Raw genomic sequence first — 7,715 nt, forward strand, 5'->3', positions numbered from 1 at the left:
GCACAACAGAAAATGTAGCAAACCTCACTGCAGAGAAGAAAGAGTTACTTCAAAGGGTATGAACTATGCATGCAGAGATTTCAGAAGATCCTAAGTATTCACGGGTTTCTTGAGAGCCCTTGTATCTATGTGGAACCCCACTGAAAACTGTCAAGAGATGTTCTCTGGTCAAGTTAGAAAATCGATGTCCACCAAATGTTCCACTTAACAAAATGAATTCTAGATAATTAAATAATTATTTTCATACAATAACTTAGGTATCTATTACCCAGTGATGCTAAAGTTAACAGACATGCTTACATTTTGTAGTTAACAGGATGAACTGGTACACAAATTTTGAAACAGAAAGGGTTAAGAGGGATAAAAAGAAGTGGGTTTGGTCAAAGGAAATCTTGTAACATTTTGTTTCTCTCTTGACTTTATAGCCAATACTGGACTTGCATCCTCAGTGTCCTTGGACTCTATGGAAATACCATACAATGTCAGAATTTTTCATGCTGGGACTCACAGAACCCAGAAGTACAAGAGTTCTCTTTGTGGCCTTTTTGACCATATATGGGATCACAGCTTGAGGCAATATTCTCATCGTGATCACCATCACCTTTAGGCCCACCCTGGGTTTCCCCTGTGTATTTTTTCCTGGCCAACCTGTCCTTTACTGATACCTGTTATTCTTCTTCTTCGGCCCCTAGACCCATAGCTGACTCCTTGTATGAGGGGAGAGCCATCTCCTATGAGGGCTGCATGGCTCAGCTCTTTGGAGCTCATGTTTTTGGAGGGACTGAGATCATCGTGCTCACGGTGATGGCCTACGACCTACGTGGCCATCTGCAAGCCCCTGCACTACACGGCCGTCATGACCCGGCGTCTCTGTGCCCTGCTGGTGGGGCTGGCTTGGCTGGGGGGCTTCCTGCATTCCCTGGCGCAGCTCCTGCTGGTCCTGCAGTTGCCCTTCTGTGGGCCTCACGTCATCAGTCACTTTGTCTGTGACTTGTACCCCCTGCTGGAACTTGCCTGCACCGACACCTCTGTCATCGGCCTGCTGGTGGTGGCCAACAGCGGCGTGATCTGCCTGCTGAACTTCCTCCTGCTGGCCGCCTCCTACCTCGTCATCCTGCGCTCCTTGAGGTCCCACAGTGCAGAGGGGAGGCGCAGAGCCCTCTCCACCTGCCGGGCCCACTTCATGGTTGTTGCCTTGTTCTTCGTGCCCTGTATGTTTACCTACATGCGTCCATCATCTACTTTGTCTGTAGACAAAACCATGGCAGTGTTTTATGGTATCCTGACTCCAATGTTGAATCCACTCATTACACTCTGAGAAATGAAGAGGTAAAGAATGCCTTGACAAAGTTCTTCACACAGTAAGATCTTAAATGTAGCTAATAAGTTGGAAAGTAGGAAATAAAATAACTTTATTTTGGAAAGAGGAACAAACCAAAACCTCTTCCTTATTGCCATATACATCTTAATCCATCTTATCCATTCTTTCATCTTCACAGACTTTATGATTTACTTAGACTTTCATATGAATTGCCTAATTTGATAATAAAACAACTATATGAAATGCATATGGCATGAATGATTATTATTCCTGTTTTAGAAATGAAGAAACCATATCTATTGATGTGGTTAACTGATTCATTAAAATTATCTAGCTTTGAACTGCGTGAAACAAAACTCAGAATCAGTTATTTCTGATCCGTCTTACCGATCTTTAAATGGCGATCTATGCTGACATCATTGGAGTTTGTGATAATCAATTGAGTTATAGAAATGAGAGGCAAAACCTTAAAGCAAATAACCACTCACAACGATATGTAGTAGTCTGTGTGCATACAAGTCTGGCTTCTCTTCCTTCTCATCACCATTTATAGCATCAGCAGTACAGTTACTACAATACAGCAGAGGGTGAGATCTCAGTTCTGGAGACAGATCAACCTGAGTTTGAGTCTCATTTCCCATACTTCTTCACGGCACAAACTAGAGCAAGTGACAAAACCTTTGTAAGCTTCTGGTGCTTGTCTTGAAAATAGACATAAAATAAACATGTCCAAAGAATTATCATAAGAATTAAATTAGACAATCTATGTAAAGCTTTTAATCCAATTTATGGCACATATGGCCCCATAAATTTAGCTGCTATTTCTACTTCAACCTTCTGTAACCTTCCATAAAGAGGCTGTTTCTTTCACTTTTCTGTATCTATTTAAAGTTCGCAATACATACTTCATTTAGAACAGAATGGTTTATTTTTCGACCAGTGATGGAAAGTGACATTTCCTTATATATTTACTGACTCTTTCTGTTTCAAACTCTAAGGGATCCTCGTGTTCTGAAGTTTAAAACATGCACCCATGTTCATTTCATTCCTTTCCTGGAATGAGAGGAATGAAACTCTGACCATATCCATCCCAAGCTGCACCCTTTAGAAGTGTGGATTCCTATAATTTACAATAAGCTTATACCTTGTTTGACAAATAACTTGTAATTCACCATGCCACAAATATTGATTTTTTACATTAAAAAACCCCAAAAAACTAGAAATTAGCATGGAAAAATAATTTTCCTCCTACAAGTATTCAAAATCAGTCTCCAAGAACCATTAAGTTCAAGAGATAATTAGGAAATACTTATTGCTTTACCCTGAACTTCTATGCATAACAAAAACAACAGTTGCAGAATTCTTAGGCAAAATAATTGTCTTTCTTAACTTTACCACATTAGTTAATAGTTAATAATAGCTAAGTATAGCATATCTTGAGCTTTTACCAATTCATTTTTGCTGTTAGATTATAAAAATATAATTAAGCTAATTCTCCAATTAACTACAAAATATGAAATCATTGGGAGGGTTACTAAAAAGTAGCCAAGCCAGCTTCCCACAGTTAAATCTCAGGAAGCTTTATAGAAAAGAATACTTTTGAAATTCAAAAAGCACTTTTATTCTTATTACAGTTAAAATAGCAAATAGCCAAAAGGACTGATCTTTTTTTGTTGTTCACGTTATGATTAACAGTGGCTCAATTATCTTATGAATACTGCTCATTTTTGAAAAATTTCAACCTGTTGGAATAAACACATCACTAAATACCACCAGAAGTTTTCTAGATGATTTATAAATTATTGCTGATCTTGTTTACAAAGGAAGTGTTATCTCCAAGACCATGTAAGATTTTTTTTCCTCCTAAACACATATCTCTTAGAATTTAGAAAATAAGACACATGTGTGTGTGTGTGTGTGTGTGTGTGTGCATGTGTGAGTGACTGTTAATCCATTTATAAGCCCACTACCTAGAGGTAATCACCATCAACAATTTGATAAATATCCTTTGAATCATCACCATCTTTTTCTTCTCTTCCACTTATTCCTTCAGCTATTTCTACAAACTTGGTTAAGCTTCTACCATTCTAAAAGTCACTCTCTGGGGCTAAATTATTTATTTGTTTAGTTTACAAGGCATCTTAGGCAAACAAACATTTCTGATCCTCAGTTTGCACACCCAACAATGGGCAGTTTAGGGACTTCCCTTAGGGTCCAGTGGCTAAGACTCCACGTTCCTACTGCAGGGGGCCCAGATTCAATCCCTGGTCAGGGAACTGATACCACAACGAAGCCTGAGAGCACAGCTACTGAGCCCTAGGGCTCTGGGGCCCACAGGCCAGGACTAGAGAAGCCCACGAGCCTGAAGCAAGACCCAGTTCAGTTCAGTTCATTCGCTCAGTCGTGTACAACTCTTTGCGACCCCATGGATCGCAGCACGTCAGGCTTCCCTGTCCATCACCAACTCCCGGAGCTTACCCAAACTCATGCTCATAAAGTTGGTGATGCCATCCAACCATCTTATCCTCTGTTGTCCCCTTCTCCTCCTACCTTCAACCTTTCCCAGCATCACGGTCTTTTCAATGAGTAGTCTCTTTGCATCAGGTGGCCAAAGTATTGGAGCTTCAGCTTCAGCATCAGTCCTTCCAATGAATATTCAAGACTGATTTTCTTTAGAATTGACTGGTTGGATCTCCTTGCAGTCCAAGAAACTCTCACAAGTCTTCTCCAAAACCACAGTTTAAAAGCATCAATACTTCTGCACTCAGCTTTCATTATAGTCCAACTCTCACACCCATACACGACTACTGGAAGAAGCATAGCTTTGACCAGATGGACCTTTGTTGGCAAAGTAATATCTTTGCTTTTAAATATGCTGTCTTGATTGGTCATAGCTTTTCTTCCAAGGAGTAAGAGTCTTTTAATTTCATGGCTGCAATCACCATCTATAGTGATTTTGGAGCCCAAGAAAATAAAGTCTGTCACTGTTTCCATTGTTTCCCCATCTATTTACCATGAAGTGATGGGACCGTATGCCATGATCTTAGCTTTCTGAATGTTGAGTTTTAAGCCAAATTTTTCACTCTCCTCTTTTGCCAAAATAAATATTTTTTAATTTTTTTTAATTAAATTTAATTTTTAATTTTAAAAAATTAATTAAAATTTTTAATTTAAAAATTTAAAAAGCAGGGCAATCTCATCCTTATGACCTTATGAAAGGAGATTGACTATGAAGAACTTTGTATCTAATAGGTGATACGAGTCTAATGAATTGTTGAAAATATACTTGTGGAATAAAAGCAAACTGTATCTGGTGTTATTATCCCACTGGTCATGGCTACACGGCTGTTGCTCAGCTGCCTAATAAAAAGCTCACCATCTCTCTGGAACTCCCCTACCTCAGGCAGAGCATTATTTTATTTATTTTTATATATTTTAATGGACAACAGCAGGATGAATACATATTCATACCAAATACATTTGTTAATTTTAAAAAATTAACAAAGGAAAGTACTACAGTATAAGCCAATCGTTATGTACAAACTAGTGCAGATGGAGAAGAAAATAATTTCAAAGGAATTTCCTGTTATATGGGAATCAAAAATTTTTGGAATCACCACCCAGTCACTAGGTGGGTCTTCTCAGACTCATACATTTCAGGTCTGTGAAAGAAAGTCCACTTTCCAATTGGTTAACACATGAAGGCTAAAAGGTTTCAAGAAGAGAATTCTAAAGATTCAAGGGAAACATGAGAGATTTAGTTTATTGGCTGTTTATGTTAGAGGGGTGCAAAATGGTTTTGGTAAAGCACTAAGGCTGTGGGTCACATAGGCTTAGATTTAAATTCTTTTTCAGCCCAACTTTAGATTACTGATCTCTAGTCATATAATTAACCTCTCTGACACTTCGTCTCCTAATTTATGAAATGGGAACATTAATATGACTGCAATTATTGGGCTGTAGTGAAAATTAAATAAAACGAATATAAACCACTTTGCACAGGGTGAAAACACAAGTAAGAAAAGCTGTCATAATTCTTTACAGTAGCATTGATTTATTTACATTCACACCATCCTTAGCATAGGTTCACCATTATGTTCAGGTGAAGAAATATTTAAGACAGAAATAAGTTCTACAGTTTGAGACAAATTAAAGAAGGACATAAATTAAGGTCACAAATCTATTTCCTCCAAAACATATAAAATGAGTGAGTGCTCAGATGAAGACTTTATTCACAGAAAGGGCTCAGTAAACAGCTATCATTATCATCACTATTGTCTTTGCTTTTACATCATCCTGTTTTACTCCAGCTTTCTTGGGGACTACGACTAGATGTTTAAAAGATATATGTGATTTTTTTTAAACACAGTTGCTTACATATATTTACAAAATGATCACTCATAGGAGGTTATGGCAAAATAAAATATCTATTTTTAAAGCCTTTACATATACAGTGAGATCTAACCTGATAATAAAGTCCAAAGAACATGAGAAATGCAAAGCCAGCATTGCCTGATATTCAAATCCTTGGTTGAGAAATCTCATGAAAACAAGTTTCTGAGCTCTCCCTCAGAAATCGCAAGCTCTATACGGAGATCGGCCTTTTGGTCTCTGGAACTGAGCTGTCCCTTCTCTTTCTTCCAGAGGATGGAATCAGGACAGGATCCACCATCAGTGAGAGCTTCTGAAATAAGTGCTGCTCAAGTATCTCACAGCTGATTCCACCGGCTCTCCCACTTGTCACTGTACAGATATTTAAGGACATTTTAATCCCAGAATAGGGCGTCGGTGAGGACTAGCTCTCAATATTCAGAGACCTGCTCACGGGCTGACATGCCACATTTTGCAATGAAGTGAGGCTGGGATGGACGTTTGGTCTCCCTGTGGTTGTGGTTAGTGAAAAACAGTGGTGGTTTCTGGGCTCCTCCGTCAGGAACCACTGTTCCCAGCATCCCATGTGTTCTGGTGGCATCTCTGAAGGCTACAACGTCTGAGCTATTTTAGATTTTCAGCAGACTCACTTTCCCAATTCAGTCATTTAATCCTCACAACTTAAGCAAGTGCATAATGTTAATTCCCTTTTACAGATGAAAAAACAACAACAAAAAAGCAGAGAGGTGAAGCAACTTGCTAACACAGACAAAGCTCATTCACGCTGTAGACAAGATGCGAAATCAAGACTTTTTAAGCCAAAGCTCTTAATCTCTGATTTCAAAACAACTGCCTGTTTCTAAATCTCTTGGAATTTCACTCCATTTATGGTACGGACTCTTTGCTGCAACGCAGATTTGTGATTGCTACCAAGTTCTGGGCACACATTCTTGCTCTTGGTCACTTAGTCATGTCCCACTCTTTGTGACGCCATGGACCGTAGCCCACCAGGCTCCTCTGTCCGTAGGCTTTCCCAGACACGAGTACTGCAGTGGGTTGCCTTTCCTTCTCCAAGGGATCTTTCTAAACCAAGAACTGAATCCACGTTCCCGGCTTGGTAGATGGATTCTTTACCACTCCGCCACCAGCAAAACCCTCTATGACACACACTTGTTCTTAAATCACTGGTAATTTCCCAAAAGAGCTGCTTCATTTTCAGACTCTTCTTTTCTTTTGTTGGAGTCTAAAACTACTTTAACATACAGGTACTTTCTGCTTTAACTGTACAGACTTTATAAATGATGTTTCTTTTATGCTCGCCAATATTCTATTTCCAGTTCTTTTTGTGAACTATGGTATACTGCAGGGAATGATGGAAATTTAATTTTTGAAAACTACTTCTGTGTGCAAATTCTCTCTTCTTGGGAAAGTGATAAGTAAAAAGTTGGTTTTTTTAATTACTGCAGTGGGAGAACATTTATAAACCTCGCAAACCTAGGGTGATCAGAAAAAGTATACTTTGATAAATGTACATTTGGAAGATTTCCTTTACTGTATAACATTTTTTTCACGTGTAGTTGCTTTCCCTCTTTTAAAATAAAGCTTCACTCTAGCTGTCGTGCTGGGTATAGTGAGCATTCAACAATATTGCTGTTGGTCTCTTTCATACCCACAGTCAGGGCAACGTTATGACCTTTGTGAGCCCTTGGCACTTTCATCCTCATGGACTATTTCCTCCATAAAATATTAAAAATCATATTTTCTGACTGCATTGTTGTATAGAGGACTATAATCTGAGTTGAATTTAAATTATGTTAATTTTTTCTTGTTGCTTTAAAATTAAACCATTTCAGGGGCTTTTTAAACTATTGTGGGCTGTAGGCACTGTGTCAACTATGCCTTAATGGATATCAGCCCTGGCTTACAAAATATGAGCCCCTGAAAAAAAACTGATCCAGACTAAAACAGGAGATCAGTTTCTATAAAATATCACTCGTGATTTTTTTTTTAACCTGCACAAGGT

General features: G+C 38.6%; 1 pseudogene; it reads left to right on the top strand.

The window, feature by feature from the left end:
* Nucleotides 1-479: 479 nt before the first annotated feature.
* LOC136174063 (olfactory receptor 4C3-like) lies at nt 480-1,365 on the top strand (annotated as a pseudogene).
* Nucleotides 1,366-7,715: the final 6,350 nt, after the last annotated feature.

The sequence above is a fragment of the Muntiacus reevesi genome, chromosome 9, assembly GCF_963930625.1.
Source record: "Muntiacus reevesi chromosome 9, mMunRee1.1, whole genome shotgun sequence".
In the NCBI taxonomy this organism is placed as follows: Eukaryota; Metazoa; Chordata; class Mammalia; order Artiodactyla; family Cervidae; genus Muntiacus; species Muntiacus reevesi.